Source organism: Bos indicus, chromosome 27 (genome assembly GCF_029378745.1).
Source record: "Bos indicus isolate NIAB-ARS_2022 breed Sahiwal x Tharparkar chromosome 27, NIAB-ARS_B.indTharparkar_mat_pri_1.0, whole genome shotgun sequence".
NCBI classification, from domain to species: Eukaryota; Metazoa; Chordata; class Mammalia; order Artiodactyla; family Bovidae; genus Bos; species Bos indicus.
In genome coordinates this window covers 32451901-32469825 of record NC_091786.1, presented here as the reverse complement: position 1 = coordinate 32469825, position 17925 = coordinate 32451901, and the positions used below count along the sequence as shown (strand labels likewise).

The following is a 17925-nucleotide window of genomic DNA, read 5'->3' as shown; positions in this document are numbered from 1 at the left end:
GGTGAAGAATCCACCTGCCAGTGCAGGAGACTCAGGTTCAATTCCTGGGCTCGGAAGACCCCTTGAAAAGGGAAACAGCAACCACTCCAGTGTTCTTGCCTGAAAAATCACATGGACCGAGGAGCCTGGCGGGCTATAGTCCATGGGGTTACAAAAGAATTTAGCAACTAAGCAACAACAACAAATCAAATGCTAACTTCTCTAGGCCTTGATTGCTTCATTTGTAAACTGTGAACCGATGATGTGGGCTCAGCCCTTCACATGGTGGTCTGCTCTCCTGAGCTTCTCCAGTGTTTCTGCGTTTAGATCATGGAGATCGTCTGCCTAGGAAAACACTAAGAAAGAGATCTGCCCAGTCTCCCACTCAGGAGGTTAATTTCAAGTTCTCAAGTCCTTAGAAAGTTTTGTTTTTTAAAAATTGTTCTAAGCTGAAGGTATCTCGAGGATGAGGCTGCTTCATCACTGATAACTCAGAACCCCCAAATTCAGAGTTTCAGGTGAAAATAAAAACATAATTAGAAAAAAAAAATATATTCTCCTAAGTGCTGTCACTTCTGGGAAAACAAAGGCACTTGGAATTCTGAACCAAAGCCCAAGTCAGAGTTTCACTTCATTGCTCTAGTTGACTCCATTCTTAATTCCTGATCGACATGCTTGGTCCTCATGTGATACTCGGGCTGGAATTCTTGAGAGTGATTGACAGATAGAGAAAGAATCTCCGTGCATTTCCAGAGAGAGGTATGATTGACAATGGCAAGTAGGGTTGAAACAGGTGTTACAGACAACAAAATAATTGAATGTCCCTGGCTCTGGCAAACTCCCCTTGAGGCTCACAGGCATCACTCTGAGCTGCCTTAGAACCCTTGACCAAGGTCTTAGGGCTTCTAGACCATTGCTGAGCCTAATATCTCTTTACCAAGAGCCAGTGGTGGTGTAGCGGCCATGCAGGGAGAACTTAGGACAGCTTCCTTCCTCCCAGTCTGCGTGTTTGGTACAGTGCTCTTCAGGAAGAGGGTCTTCTCACAAGCCTCCCAGTTTGTCTAGAAACACATAGAAAGTTCTGGATGAAAATGTTCCCCTCTGATTCTGTATCTGCCTGCTCATCCTCTGCGAGTTGGAGGAAAGCCCTTCCTCTCAGGGATGAATGTGGTTCGCAGGCAAGGCTGGCTTTGGTCCTCTGGCTTTGCCCTTGGTGTCATCCAAGGCTCTCTGGAGTTCCTTTATCACTCTCCCCCCACTGATGTGTTGTGTATGGACTTTGGGGGTTCCGTGGGAGGGGTGGTGGTTGCTGGCCCCCAGTCATCAGTCAAGTGACAAAGCCATTTCACAGTCAGGGCTGCAAGCTCACTGGCTCTCAGGAAGGGTTTCATAAGATGCTGAGAGGCAGGGCTTCATCTCTTGTCCCTGACATCCTGGGAGGGATGGTATTCTGGGGTGGAAATGGGAAGATGGCTGGGGCAAGAACTGAGAGTGGAAATTGGGGTGAAGAAAACACACTTTGGGGAAGCTGAACCAGGGAGATGGGTGATCTTCTGAATGTTGTTCGGGGGGTATTTATAAACCATTCATACTGATGGGTTGAACTAAAATCCATTACCTTCCATAAAGAAACTTTAGCAATGTGCTCAGTGAGTGTTAGTCTCTCAATGTCTGGCTCTTTTGCAACCCCATGGACTACAGCCCACCAGGCTCCTCTGTTCATGAGGATTCTCCCAGCAAGAATATTGGAGTGGGTAGCCATTTCCATCTCCAGGGGATCTTCCCAATCCAGGGACTGAACCCAGGTTTCCTCCATTGCAGGCAGATTCTTTACCATCTGAGCCACCAGGCAAGCGCATGTGCTCAGTAAAAGGCACATCTTTTTCCATAACTTTCAGAAGACACAGAGAGCTGGCTCCTCTTCTTCAACCCTGGGCTCGCCTTGCCACTGGTTTGTTTTTTCTGAAGGGACCTTGGAATCCCAGGGGTAGGAGATGGAGTCTTTGAGCCGTTGCTCACCAGTTGTGGCCAAATACCTGTCCTGCTTCCAGGAACAATCTGAATCCAGCCCAGTGTTGAGAAACCCCAAGATCAACACAGTAGGTATTTAGCATCAGGGATCCAAACTTCTAGCTCATTAATCATCAGGTCAGAGGGAGAAGCCGAGTCTCTCCATTCTCCAGGTTCCCTTCTTTGGGGAACACTTTTAACATCTTGCAACTGGTAACAATTTTCTAAAATTATAGTTACTCTGTTTCTTTCTGTGTCCCTCTAAGCCCCCTGTTTTGCCTTCCCTCCCACCTGCTCTGGTTAATGGGTCTTTTGTTGGGGCTGCTGCTTGCTGCCTGGTTTTTCCAGGTGTATCACGGAGGAGCTCTTGAGAGAGCAAGGTCCCCCTTTAAGAAGGAGGGGGACTTCCCTGGTGGCTCGGTGGTGAAGAACCTGCCTGCCAATGCAGGAGACACAGTTTGATCCCTAATCCAGGAAGATCCTACATGTTGCAGAGCAACTACGCCTGTGCTCTAGAGCCTGGCAGCCACAAGTCCTGAGCCCACAAGCCATGACTACTGAAGCCTGAGAGCCCTAGAGCCCGGGTTTCACATCAAGAGAAGCCACTGCAGTGAGAAGCCTGTGCACCGCAACTGGAGAGTAGCCCCTGCTTGCTGCAACTAGAGAAAGCCCGTGGAGCAATGAAGACATAAATAAATAAAACCTTGTCCCAAAGAAGGAGAAGGTAAGCAAAAGCTGAGGACAATTTTGTGGTTCTGTGACAGATGGCTTCCAGGAGAGGGGGACAGGGCCTGAGGATGGAAACTTGTTAGCTCAAGGGCTTCTGGTGGTTGGATTCACCATAACTCCCCACTCTTCCAATGCAGAAATGCTTGTGGGTTTTCCCAGCTTCCTAGATCACTTCCTGTTTTGAAGCAGGCCGTCTTTCTCTGGACAGTCCAACCTTGGCCTCAGAAGGCATCTCAGTGGACTTCAAAGACTTCCCAACTGTCATCCTTGCTGTAGGATGCCAAAGAAGCCACCTCCAGCCAGACAGCCTCATTTCAGCAGGAAAGGTAAATGAAGCAGGATGCTGTATTTATGTTCTTCAGTATTTTTTTTTATTTAAGTATAGTTGATTTACAACATTGTGTTAATTTCTGCTGTACAGCAAAGTGATTCCATTTTACATATGTATACATCCTTTTTTAATATTCTTCTCCATTCTGGTTTATCATAGGAATCTGAATATAGTTCTGAATATACTGTGCTACACAGTAGGCTCATGTTTATCTTTACCATCTAAGCATCATATACCATATATATAAGAGGACAAGCTGTGTTTACGGGTTTGAGGGAGGGTACCAAAATATCATTTCTAAAATCGCCTTCAAGATCACTGCTAAGAAAGAAAAGGAGTCCTTCACTCATTCATTCAATAAACACTTGCTCACCTTGTTCTCTGTGCTGGGAACAGACGAGTGATGAGAATCAGACCCTGAAAGCCCCTCTTCCTTTAGTCGACACCCTCCCGAGGAGAGCTTGACAATAACAACCCAGAGATCCATCGACAAGATGATGTCTGGTGGTGAGAAGTGTTGTCTGAGAGCAAAAGGCAGTCCCCTCATCTCTGAGTGTTCTGTTCTCCCAAAGAATCATTAAAACGGAAACTTCAGTTTCTTGGTGTACAATTAACGGAGGTTTTTCATGAGTGTGTCACACAGTTCTTCCCACAACCCCACTGTGGGCACACCACATATGAGCATTTCACAGATGCAGCCCATGGAGCTGGAGAGCTGAGGACTTGGACGTGGTCACGGGCCTGATACACCACGTGCCAGGCCTTCTCACTCCACATTTGCTGCCATTTCTTTGACATCTTGCCACTTCCCTATGTCTCCAAGACGGTAGGGTCCTGAGATCTACACTGACAAATAGTCAAGGGCTCAGAGTTAAGGAGAAAGAGGGATGTTTGTCAGTGGAGGAGGCTCTGCAACCTTTCAGAGAAGGAGTGTTTCCCAAGAGCAGGAACAGTCCCTGGAGTGGCCTTTGGCTTCGCCGAGGCTCTGCTTCATCTCTTCTTGACGTGGTTGCTGGGACGAGGGGAGATGGGCCCACTGCAGCAGGGGATGTGGGGAAGCCTGTCATTTCAATGTTGTCTGTTATCCATCCACATGGCCCCTGGGGCCCTATTTTCAGACTTGTCTGCTTGCCCAGAAAGGGGCAGGCCCAAGTTTCACAGAAATTAGAAGCACATACACTTGGCCTAAGCCACAGAAATGATGAAGAGATGCCGGCTGGTTCAAACCAGGGCCTCCAACACTCAGGAGCCGGCGTGGGGGCGGGGGACTTTTTCTGCCTGTTTGAAAATCAAGTCCTCTAATTAGAATCAGAACTTGGTAAAATATTAGAATTGCAGTGAATTTCAGAGATGACAGTCCAAGCCCTTCATTTTACAGATGAAGGATCGAGAGGCGGAGGGACTTGGTGAGAGTTGAATGCTGGTTTTGTTAATACCAGGACGAGGGCTGGGATGGGCCCTCCTGACTCTTGCCCAGGGCTCTTTCCTTCCCATCAGGTTGCCGTCTGCATTAACTCCCCAAATCGGAGCTTGGGGACAGGCCAGGCAGAGAAGGGGCTCCTGGGCTGGAGGCTGATCCCCACCCTGAGCAGAGTGTGGAGTTCAGCCTGGTGAAGGCCCCCTTTGAGGCCTCCAACAGCCTGGTCACGTGACTGCTGTAGGAAGACCGCGATAAATCAAGGCCTGTGCAGGGAGGAGGGTCCCGGGTGCTGTGTGTGCGTGTAAGCAAGAAGCGCCTCTTAGGATGGAACTCACTCCCTGTTGCAACTATATCATACCTTTTACAAAAAGTCACTTCGAGGTCACTGTTTTTTTTGTCCAGTATTTCAATACATTAAATGCAATTACTTCATTGTTGATTTACCTGTCATTACAGGCATGTGTTTGAACATGATTTATTGAGTGAGTTTTGTGCCAGTTGACTTGCAATAGATTGCACAATATTCAAAGGGGCTCATTTGCTTGGCATTACATTAGAGGCATGATGATTGCAACACAAAGCAACGTAAATGAATTCTGAGAGCCTCCATCATTCATGTTGTCATGTACTGAATCCTATTATTATTTATTACCATAATTGTACTGTGTTTCCTGGGGCGATAAATTAGGACTGATGGGCCCCGCTGACAGTCAAGGGCTGGACTCGCGCTATATAATTTAATAGGGATACTGTAGGGTCTGTGTGTTTGGAGGAGATTTTGGTAATGGTGAAAAAAAAATTTTTTTTTTCTTGCGTAAAGTACAAAAACCTTCCAAGGTTTTTTTTTTTTTCCCCTCTCTCTTCTTTAATGCCTTGGCTGCATTTGAAGGCCTTGATACAAGCTGAACTATAAGAAAGAAAAAGTTCTGCCTTTCAACACAAGATGGTTCAAGCTCACTGCCTCATGCCAGTCTTTGCCACATTGGGTGCTGACAGGTGGTGTTAACTCTCCCGTAGGCAGGGCATCCACCTGTGGAGGGAATCTGGACTTGGCTGAGAGTCCAGTGGTCAGTGTGTTAGGGGCAGCTGTGTTAACACGTCCACCTACTTAGACTGGTGGACCTTGGATATCTGATCTAACTGGGTAATGTGTCTGAAGAAAATAAAGGGTGTGTTTTCCCTAGGACAACTGAGAAGGAGCAATGCAGATGATAGATACAATTTTGCTGTACAAGATGTTTAATATGCTATGCAAATACCAGCAGAGGATATTCTTCAACTCTAACAAGGCAAATGCTAGGAGAGAGCTTAGAGATGACCGGATTCAACCATCTCACTTACAGATGAGAAAGCCGAGGGGCAGGTAGAAGAGTCATTAGAAATACCCCGCTAGAAAGAGAAAAACAAATATTGCATATTAACACATCTATATGGCATCTAGAAAAACAGTACAGATGACCTTGTTTGCAAAGCAGAAGCTGAGACACAGATGTAGAGAACAAATGTATGGATACCAGTGGGGAAAGAGGTAGGGTGGGACCAATTGGGAGATTGGAATTGACAGTATACACTATTGATACTATGTCTAAAACAGACAATGGATGGGAACATAATATAGAGCACAGGAATGCTCTGCCTGACCTAAATGCAAAGGAAATCCCAAGAAAAGGGATATATTTATACTTATGGCTAACTCATTTTGCTATGTAGTAGAAACTTTGTAAAGCAAATACACGGCAATTAAAATTAATTAATAAAAAAGAATGATGCAAAAAAAGAAAAAAACAACTCTGCTAAATCCAAGACACGTGAGAACCAGAATCAGCTGGCCTTGTGTTGCAGTCATGGCCAAGGTGATGAGCTCTGAGGTGCAGAATCAGACATCACCACACAGCATGACCAAGGGAAGAACCCCCAAATCTGAACTGTCCCCTTTGTCTAAGCAGAAAGAAGCATGGCTTTGAATAAGGCTAGGAAGTACTGTGAATCAATGAGGGTCAGTCAAGAATCTCTTAGAGTCCTTGTTTAGCATAAATCCTGTTGGCTCCGTTTTACTTCAGAAAAGAATCAATCTGTCTTTGACCCCCCAAGTGAGAGGTCACAGATTTCATCACCTCCAGGAAAGAAACTTTTTTGATAGCTTATGCCTGTGTCTTTGGTCCCCAGTCTTTATCTATCGCTCTCACAAATGTCCTTTTGGGGAGCTCAGGGTGATGTAAAAAGGAGATCCCCAGGAATGAAACTAGGAAAGAAGTTGAATTCCATTCAGGGAGTTGGATAGAGTTGCAACCTATCCTATAGAGTTGCAACAGCCTCTCCCCAGTGGAGACCCCATCAGAGGGGCTGGATTTTCAATGACTCAAGAGCTTCAAGGAAAGATTTCATCCCACTCGTCTGAATTCAGCTGTGTTTATACATGGCACTAAATGGCTTCATTCAGATGGATCCAGGCAGTGCCATAGGATCAATGCCTGGATACCCGGTCCATCTGATTGAGCTGTTAAAACAGGTGAACTCATCGGACCGCTTCTTAAAAACCAGATCAGATCAAATGTGTGTATTTCGCGCCTATCCCCTGGGCAGCTGACATGATAATCAACCCCAAATAAGCGAAGCCAAAAGCTCACAGGGTTCTGGCCTGTGCCAGGCCCACCCCTCCAGATTAGTTACTATGGAGCATCTCCACACACAGCCAGGTGTACAGACGACTCAGACAGCACCCTGCCCTGCGGCAAATGCCAGTGGGCCCCTGGCATTTTCACGTCTCACAGCAGGTGGCAGAGTCTTCCATTCTGCAGAGTTAAGGAGCAGTTTGAGGCAGCAACAATCAAGGAAAAGGGAATAGAAAATAGTTGGAAAGGGACAGGAGCTGGCAGCTGCCTGTTACCTCCTCCCTGAAAGGGATGCTGGATTTCCAGATTTCAACGCAGAGTGGGCCCCGTCATTTCTTTCTGGATAGCCTCAGGACTTCTGAGTTATCTCCATCAGAAGAAAAACTGTGTCTGACCTCACCACGTGTTGACATTATGAACCAACCCTTTCACCCACGGGGTGGGGTGGAGGGCGGTACTCACACCATTAGCAGAAGGAGTCTTTAACTTGGTATTTAGGCTCTGATTCATGCTTTTAGTGAGACCTTGGCTGGGGCCTAAGTGGATACTGTGCCTCCATCAAAAATCTGCACATGTATACTAATTAAATAATTTTCTATTAAGAAAAAAAAATCTGCTCTTGCTGGTGTCCTGTCTTTTGCAGGACTGAGGAAATCAACCAAGTGCATTTATCTATTTTTATCATGGTGGTGGCCATATCAGTCCATTGGAATAAAATCACCACCACCGAAACATGGACTGGGCAACATCAATATTAGGATTAAAAGGCCCCAAATGATAAAATAGTAATATGGATTATAACGTGGACATTGAAACAGAAGATAGCATGCCCTCATGGGATTCTGTTTGTGGGGTAGATTTTTGTGAATCCAAAGGCAGATGCTCTGGCCAGCCTTGGGGCCAGGTCCACGGTCTGCAGAAGCCATTCACCTTGTCTTCTGGCAGCTACCAGAATCACTGGCCTAGTTAGAGTAGGTCCCCAGATCAGAAAGGGTAACGGAATAAAAGGAGAAGGGTGATTTTCGGTGGTAAATTTACGTTTAAGTTAAGAGGGTAAATATGACAACATGGAAGATATTGGGCCAAATTCACACCTGATAGGCAGTGTCCTGAGCCCATCATGCTGTGAGTGATTCATGTTCTAGACCGGGATCAATTTACACCAAATTTACCTCTTAAATATCTTTTCTGATGCTGTGCAAGGACAAAATGGAAGATAATTAAAATAAATCTACATTAAAACCAAATAACATTTGCTGTGCTTAGAAATATTCTTAGCTCTCGTTACTTCCAGGACAACTCCATCCATGATGATGGAGACTTGGTAGGTCTGTACTCTCACCTAGAAAAGCCATGGGCCCCCAGCGGCTGGATGTGGCTAGTGCAATCTGGGAACTGATTTTTAATTTGATTTGATGTTTAGGTCTCCAACTTTAAGTACTCACAGATGGCTACTCTATGGGACAACACGATCCTAGAACAGTGGTTCTCAGCTCAGGCTGCACATTTGAATCCTCTAGATGTTTGAAAAAGTCTTGAAGATCTGATCTCAAGCAATTTAAATCCTGGCATGAGAGGTAAGAGCTCCCGAGCTGATGGTAACCTGTAGCCAAGATTGGGGGCTGCTGCTCAGAAATGGGAGGGACTCTGTTGTGTGGGTGTTCGTGTCAATCACCGCCCACGGCTCAGGTGAATGATGGAGACTGGCTCGCTCTGAGATGTAACCACTGGGCTTTCTCTTTGTTGAGGACTTCACTACATTGGCTTTTGGAACAAAGTCTAGACGCTTCCCATTTAGGCAGGCTTATCGGTCTCCTTTTTTCACAGTCCTGGACATGTCTCTCCCTTGGCTGATGGGACTGGGGAGGGTCGCCGGATGGGGAGGGGGGAATGGTTTTGATGAGTGTGGGAGGAACAATGTAGACCTAGCAACCTACAAGGGTAATGAGAGGTTTCCCCTCGGAGTTCTGAAACCCTCTTTTCTATTTCCCCGTCTATTCAATTCAGTTCAGTCGCTCAGTCGTGTCTGACTCTTTGAGACCCCATGGACTGCAGCATGCCAGGCTTCCCTGTCTTTCACCAACTCCCAGAGCTTACTTAAACTGATGTCCATTGAGTTGGTGATGCCATCCAGCCATTTCATCCTCTGTCGTCTCCTTTTCCTCCCGCCTTTACTCTTTCCCAGCATCAGGTCTTTTCCAATAAGTCAGTTCTTTGAATCAGGTGGCCAAAATATTGGAGTTTTAGTTTCAGCATCAGTCCTTCCAATGAACACCCAGGGCTGATCTCCTTCAGAATGGACTGGTTGGATCTCCTTGCTGTCCAAGGGACTCTCAAGAGTCTTCTCCAACACCACAGTTTAAAAGCAACAGTTTTTCCCCTTACACTTTCCCAAAGGGAAGTTTCATTTCATATCAGTGGTAGGAGGGCTTTTAGTAGGACACAGGCGGAGTCCTGCTTCCTTGTACAGAAATGGTATCATTGATAACTTGAAACCCAATTAGGCCAGGAGGGAAAAGCTTTGCTGGGACTGAAGGAGTCAGAATAAGGTTTTTAATGAAAAACACATTTTATTTCTAAAATAACAGGTCTTATGTTTATTCCAGAGAAAGTCCTCCAGGCTCAGAGAAGAGAAATGTAATAAATGACAATGAGGGTATCCAGGCCCCAATTAAAAACAAAACAAAACAAAAAATGCTGGGAGAGAGTCTGCTGAGAGACAGGCTCTAGAAATGGAAACAGAAGGGGGTGGAAGACGTGTAATAAGACAGGCCTCCGAGGCAGACCTCCCAGCCCGCCCCCACCCCCTCCCCGTGCCTCAATTCCAACATCTCACCATCCAGCTGGGGAGAAGAGACAAGGAAGGGTGAAACATGTCTTCGAGGAAGGAGGAGCTCTCATTTGAAGATCTAGAAGGCTCACCAATTCTGGATTTCTTCCTAATGGACTCCTCTTAGACTTGAGGCAGCTTCACCCTGTTTCTGCCCCATAAGCCATATGGATTTACTGGATAGAAAAAGACAATCCCTAAAGAGCACAGACGTGTCAGCAACTGTGGACGGTTTCCCTTTCCATGCTGAACAGAGGCCCTGGCACCCTGGTCTAGTAGTTCTCACGGCTTCGTTTCTGATGGAAGAGAATCCTCTCCAACTGGGACCCTGATGGCTGCCTGTCTTCAGGGCAGAGCGGTAAAAACATGTTACATGTAGTATCTCATTTAATCCTCAAAACTATTCTCTGAACAACATCATGATCTCCACTTTGTTATCTAGCAGATGGTCCAAATCCCCCATCTAGGAAGTAGACTGAGAATTTGAAACTGTGCTCCTAACCTCTAGGTGAGGAGGAAGCTGGAGCTCCTCCTAGTGGTCATCATGCAAAACCAACAGTTCCTGCACTGATTGATTTCTAGTTGCTATTCCTCTTCCGTTATTATTGACCTCTTCGTTCCAAGCCCTGGTCATTAAAATAATAGTTTTAAATCCCAACTTTCATTCTCCTTCCACTTTAGCCCTTATATCCATCTCTTTCCAGAGAGCCCTAAAGTCTTATCTGATCTCTAACTTGAAACTATGCAACCTATCCCTTGGGACTCTCTATATTAAAAACGAAACAAAATGCACAGAGCTCCCCAAATGATTTTCTGTGCATCCTTCAACTTCCTAGCATTAAGAAAAACCTCTGGCTTTACTCTGAAGACTCCATTTATCTTGTAACCATCTCTAACACATCTCTTATTCCTTTCCCTGAACAGAACATCCGTGTATCCCACCACTTCCCCCAACCATCATTTCGTGACCTTTATCCAACAACTTTTCCAAGGTGAGCTTCGTACACCAGAATCTGTAACACTTTCTCTCTTTGCTGAGTGACTCCTGCATCTGGTTCACAGGCTTCCTTTTCTAGTTCGAGTTCTCAGGATTCCAACGTGAACGCGGATCATCCTCCCAACTCTGCCCTAGGGCACCATTCAAGTTTTACATCCTCAGGAAGCTTGGTCCCACCTCCATGGAGCTGCTCACGTGAGTGACAGTAAAGACCATCATGGGCAGCTTGGCATTAGGTTTTCTGGAGGTAACAGGACCAGGTGTGAGTTCTGGGTCTGTCTCTCGTGTGCCTGAGAGCAAATGGCTCGGCTATCTGTAGACTTGACTTATTCACTTATAAAATGGGATAATAGTAATACCCTACTGTGGTGCTATAGAGATTTAATGAGAAAACACATGAAAAAAATTGCCTAACATGTTATCTGGTACTTTAACACCACATGCAATGTTAGCTGAAATTATCATCATTATCATCATCATCGACGTCTCTGAGAATTCCTCCACTACTTGGATCTTGAACTCGTGAAATTTCCGAGGCCATAACCTCCTCCCTGTTCTACCTTTCTTTTATTTTTGAACCCTTTTACTTCATATTGGAGTAGAACTGATTAAAAATGTTGTGATGGTTGCAGGTGCAAAGAGTGGCTCAGCCATACACATACATGCCTCCGTTCTCCCCCAGACTCCCCTCCCGTCTAGACTGCCCCACGACACTGGGCAGAGCTCCTTGTGTTATACAGCAGGACCTTGCTGGTCATCCATTTTTTTACATAGCACTGTGTGCATGTCCATCCCAGACTCCCAAACAACCCCTACCCCGCATCTCTTCCCCGGTAACCAGAAGTTCATCCTCTGGGTCTGTGAGTCTGTTGCTTTTGCTGTTCTTCCTCCCTCATTTTATTAAAGCAACTCTGAATTCTCGTTGGCCTCTCGTCCATCATCCATCACACGCCGGATTCCTGTTACGTCCTAGGGAGTAACTTCTCACCACGCCCCTCCCTCTCAGCCCCTCCTGCTCTCAGCGGACCACCTCTCCTTTCCCGCTCTTGAAGAGGACAAGACTCCCTTACCTGAGATCCTTCCAGCTTTTGGCTCTCGGCTCTCTGCTCAGCCCCTCTGCTTCTCCGTCAATGCTTTATCCAGCGTCTCTTTCTTTGGTCTTCTCGCAGGCAGAGAACCTTGCCCTTTCTCCCCATTTCTGCCAGGCTCTACCTGTGCTCTGAGCAGCATCCTCTCCGCCCATCCTGTGATCCCCCACGTCCTCCTCAGCCATGCTGTGAGCCAGGCTTGTTGAGAATTTCTCTGCCTGCAGCTTCCGGAGATCTGCCCAATTCGGTTTCCTCCCTTAATTCCTCTTCCCCCACCTCCTCCTTTAAAAGTTTCATTTGACATCTTCTCCCTGTCTTTTCACCCCCAAACTTGTTAGCTATTCATTAGGCTCAGACTGTTGACGCTTACTTTCCAGTCCATCCTCTCCTTCTAAGTGGTCTAACTCTCCTCCTTCATCCGTGTCATTCGCATCCACGTCTAGCTTCATGACTATAGGCTGAAGATCAGACGCACATTTCCCCTTATCTGTTTGGGCACAGGCTTCATGTGTTCAGTTGCCATCTGAGTTGAGCACTCTCTGTGTTGAGTCATTTCCCAATCACCAGCCCTTCTCCCTCCAACTTCCTTCTTTCTGACTTTGTGGTACCCCTATCTCCTTTTGGTCTTTATTCATGGTACCACCCTTCCCCCTATTCTGTAGACTGGAAACTTGGGGATCAGTGTTGAAATTTCCTTTTCCAATCATCATTGCATATAATCAGTTTTCATTTTCCTGAGATTCTCTATCCAGGATGTCTTTCATCTCTTGCTTCCTCTTAACACTTCCACTGCCTCCAAGTTGATTCGGGGTCTCGCCTTCTTGAAATATTATAATACCTGCCTATATTATCACTTCCGGATTCTCTTCCTTCCAACACATTCTACCTTTATACAATTGTCTGTATGTTGCACCTCTTTGTAAGGCACATTTTTTTTTTTCACTTTACCTTGTAAATAGTAATATCTTAGCTCAGTACCAGAGGAACTATAGGCTAAAGTTACAGCTACTCACGTCCTAAAACATGGAAGACAAAGTCGTGAACAAAACTGGAATATAAGACATAAGCTTCGTTAAACAATCCTTGGTTTTCATCGCCATTTCTTGTCTTTATAATCGTACTTTGAACTCAGGAAGTCTAAAACATTCCTAACAGGGTGCCTTATAGATGACCTGCATATGAGTTTGCTGCCTGGTTTACTGGTTAATTGGTAACGACAGAGGGTGGTATGGGGACGGTGAGACCGGCGCAGGTTCTTGACCTGAATGACCAGACATTGGTTGTGGGCCCTCAGATAAGTCCCCACACATATTTAAGCTTCAGCTTGATTGTTTGTAGCATTGAACTAAATGATTTCCATGTTACTTTCTAGTTCTAAGAACTAGTTCCATGTCTTGTCAACTCTTCCAAGAACATCCTTAGGGCTCTAGGTTGGAAGCAAATAGTTCAAAGAGAGTCCAGTTAGAGTAAATAATTTAGGTCACGAGAGGAAGAAAAGTTTAGTTATGTTGAAGCATCAGATTATAAAAGATAAGAGAGACAAAGGATGAAGGAGAAAGATTTTGGGTAATCCAGGGAGAGAGTTGCACTCTGGCAAAATGGTGAGCCCTACAAGGTAAGGAAGCATACGGAGTGGAGGTTCTTGGTACTGGTGGGGCAGAGGAGGGGCTGCCACCCCTGTGTATCTTGGAGTTCACTAGTGTGTTTTTGATCATCATGATAATGGGGATTTGATGGATGGGGCCAAGGACATCCTGCCATGTACTGGACAAACCACACACATTGAAGAATTATCCCATTTCACACTTCATTTTCAGATGCCCCGCTGGACATGTAGTTGGGTTAAAAGCCCTGTTTAGAATGATCTGAACTTAAATCCATAAACTTGGGAGCCTATATTCTATAAAACACTGAACATTTGTTTTTTGCCCTGTTTTAAAGCTCTCTGAATTTTCAGTAAAGCATCAATTCTGTAAATTGACAGAAAGCAGCACTTTATTGTACTTGGAACTTCACCAAAAGTTGTTGATCATTTTAGAAAATACATCACTAACAGCAGTGTCTTTACATTGTTTGAATCAGAATAAAAGGTTCTCGTATCAGTTTGCATTTGTGGTTGGTAGATTCTGGTGATTATATGTAGAACAACAGGTATCTGAGTATTACCTGCTGTCTTCTAGTCATGCTTGAGTATTATATATTGAAACACTCTCCTTGGATTTCCTCTTTCCATTATTACAAGCAGGATGTCATATGATTTCTATAATTATGTCTATAGGTAGGTTATATTATTTATGAATTCTGCTTTAGGATAACAAATGGAATGGTTTAACATACTTAATATAAAAGGGACATTAGATGTAATTGGGCTGAGACCCCCTGAGGCAAGTAATCAAGGGGTTCATAAGAGGCTGGCCATAGGAGATTACATTTGTATTCATGTTGGGATAAAATTAGCCTTTGATTTTACTATATGAACTTGCAAAAACATAGCTTATATATAGTTCATCCATTTCTAATATCTTTACCTATGTGAAAAGCAAACCCCAAAACCCCCTTCTCCTTATATTTGCTTAATGAACATTTATATTTAAAATACTTCACTTGGTTCTCAAAACCACCCCATGAGGTAGGTACTGGTCATTGTTATTATTCCTATTATTTGCTGAGGACATTGACATAAAGAGTGATTATGCGACTTGCTCTAGGTCCCCTCTCTAGGTACATGGTGGATGCTGGACCCACTTACGCAGTCACACTTTATTGTTGTGTCACTCACACTGGAAGGAGGGCTTTTTATTGGTGAAGAATGCGTAGACAGACACACATTCAAGCACTGATTCTGAACATAATGGAGTTCAGGTCTCCACGATTTTCTATGTGAATAAAATGAGGTAATACATGTAGAAGTGTTGAACAGAGAGTTTAGCATAAGGAAGTGTTTCTCTCTAAACTCCATGGTTATGAGAAGGTACCCTAGTTATTCTTCTGACCACAGAAAAGACTGGGCCCATGGCTTCGAGACCAGGACACATCTTGTGCACAACTGGAAAACGTCAGGACGAGCTCGTGCAGGGATCTTCCTGCTTTGTCAATGGCCAGGGCATGTCATCGGGGCAACCTTCCCATGCCAGATTTTAAAACAGTTCCCCTTACATCACCTTTCCACCATGTGCTTCTCGTCAGAAGGAACAGGCACAAGAGCTGGAGGAGAGCATGGTTAAGCACACGTTGGACTCTGTAGTCACTCTCTACAGCCTCCATGGAAAGCTTGGCAGACAGGAAGATGGCCTACCCAGTTCCAGAAGTCTCAGGGGAGGCCCCAAGGCCCCAGCTCCTGGCTCTGGATTTCCGCCCACTCTCATCTCCCAGGCATGGACCCAACCTGAATAAACAGAGGAGGAAGACAGGGAACTGTAAAACAGTCTGGTGGAAAGTGTACACACAGCAAAGGCACAGACCTTCTTTCTGCCTGTTAGGCACTGTGGGAGGCTGAGAAAACCAGATCCTATGAGCAAAGGCCCCTCCGGTGGTTTTGGTCTGTCTCCATCCTGCCCACTCTTTCCCCAGCCTGTGCACGAACACGTGTTCACATAATCCTGCTTCCCCATTCCCTGTCCTTCCCATGAAATAGGCCGATCCTGCAGAGGGTCAGCAAGACCACAATACATTTATTCTAAATTAAACTAGGGGTGGAATGTTATTTCTCACCACTTTTCTACATTGTTCATCTCCCTCTGCATTAAGCTTTTTACCAACACTGTTGAAAATGGAGTTGGTTAGGGCTTCCCTGGTGGCTTAGATGGTACAGAATTTGCCTGTAGTGCAGGAGACACGGGTTTGACTCCTGGGTCAGGTAGATGCCCTGGAGAAGGGCATGGCGACCTGCTCCAGTAGTCTTGCCTGGAGAATTCCACAGACAGAGGACCCTGATGGACTATAGGGGTCATAAAGAGTCACGACTGAGTGACTAACACTTTCACTTTTCACCCTCTCATGGACCCAGCCATGCCTCTAGGTGGATGACTGTCACAGAGGAAAAACTTTGGAGCAAGGATCTGGAGGCCTGGAGTGTCCTTCCATTCCAGCTCTGTTTCTGCGAGTGAAGTCAGCCCACTCCTCTTAGCTTCCGTTTCCTTGTTTGTAAAATGACAAAGCGGGAATAGATGATATCTAAGGAGAGAAAGCAAGACACCCTGTGTCCCAGAATAAGGTCACGAACAGGCAGAAGTTCACCGCTACCTCCAGGTGTGTGGGCTTTTCTCAGACGACATACACAGGATACCTACTTGTGGGAACATCCGTCTGTTCAGGAGATGGTCTGTATCTGGGGCAGCCAATCAAATGTCTCAGGTCTCCAGTTTTTTAAGGAATCTCCACACTGTTCTCCATAGTGGCTGTACTAGTTTGCATTCCCACCAACAGTGTAAGAGGGTTGCCTTTCCTCTACACCCTTTCCAACATTTATTATTTGTAGACTTTTGGATCGCAGCCATTCTGACTGGTGTGAAATGGTACCTCACAGTGGTCTTGATTTGCATTTCTCTGATAATGAGTGATGTTGAGCATCTTTTCATGTGTTTGTTAGCCATCTGTATGTCTTCTTTGGAAAAATGTCTATTTAGTTCTTTGGCCCATTTTTTGATTGGGTCATTTATTTTTCTGGAGTTGAGCTGGAGGAGTTGCTTGTATATTTTTGAGATTAGTTGTTTGTCAGTTGCTTCATTTGCTATTATTTTCTCCCATTCTGAAGGCTGTCTTTTCACCTTGCTGATAGTTTCCTTTGATGTGCAGAAGATTTTATCCCACTGCTGGGCATACACACTGAGGAAACCAGAAGGGAAAGAGACACGTGTACCCCAATGTTCATCGCAGCACTGTTTATAATAGCCAGGACATGGAAGCAACCTAGATGTCCATCAGCAGATGAATGGATAAGAAAGCTGTGGTACATATACACAATGGAGTATTACTCAGCCATTAAAAAGAATACATTTGAATCAGTTCTAATGAGGTGGATGAAACTGGAGCCTATTATACAGAGTGAAGCAAGCCAGAAGGAAAAACACCAATACAGTATACTAACGCATATATATGGAATTTAGAAAGATGATAACAATAACCCTGTGTACGAGACAGCAAAAGTGACGCTGATGTATGGAACAGTCTTATGGACTCTGTGGGAGAGGGAGAGGGTGGGAAGATTTGGGACAATGGCATTGAAACATGTAAAATATCATGTATGAAACGAGATGCCAGTCCAGGTTCAATGCACGATACTGGATGCTTGGGGCTAGTGCACTGGGACGACCCAGAGGGATGGTATGGGGAGGGAGGAGGGAGGAGGGTTCAGGATGGGGAGCACATGTATACCTGTGATGGATTCATTTTGATATTTGGCAAAACTAATACAATTATGTAAAGTTTAAAAATAAAATAAAATAAAATAAAAATGTCTCAGGTCTCTTAAAAGGCATCCATATGAGATGAGCACAGTTAACCTTTAATTATTCTGAAAGTATAGTTGTAAAGTCTTCTACCATTAATTTTAAAAGGACGATATATCACTGGTCCCACACATAACAAAATACACATATTGTGAGGTTTTCTATTGCTTCCCCAAATCTTTAACATTTGAGGAAAGACTGATTTTAGTGGAGGAGAAAACTAGATAACTTCATTCTCACCCCTACTTCTTACTCTTTTTCTTTTTTTTGTTCCATGTCATTACTTTTATTCAGCATATTTCTTTAGGGGGAAAAATAAAACAATTTTTACTCTTCTAATCTTATGGTCTTTTGCTTCTTTTCTGTGCTTTATTATGAACTAATTTTAGACTTAGGGGAAACTTGCAAAAACAGTACAGAGGGTTTCCAAATATACCTTATTCAGCCTTAAACAGAAGAAAAAGAAAAAGGACATTAGCAGA

At 44.8% G+C, this 17925-nt stretch overlaps 1 long non-coding RNA gene across 1 annotated transcript; it reads left to right on the top strand.

Moving 5' to 3' along the window:
- The first annotated feature begins 2139 nt into the window (after positions 1 to 2139).
- Positions 2140 to 17182, top strand: LOC109553487 (uncharacterized). Its single transcript, XR_002180045.2, has 4 exons — positions 2140 to 2713; positions 2878 to 3044; positions 8505 to 8658; positions 16774 to 17182. It is a non-coding gene; the product is annotated as an uncharacterized lncRNA (long non-coding RNA).
- The last annotated feature ends 743 nt before the right edge of the window (positions 17183 to 17925 follow it).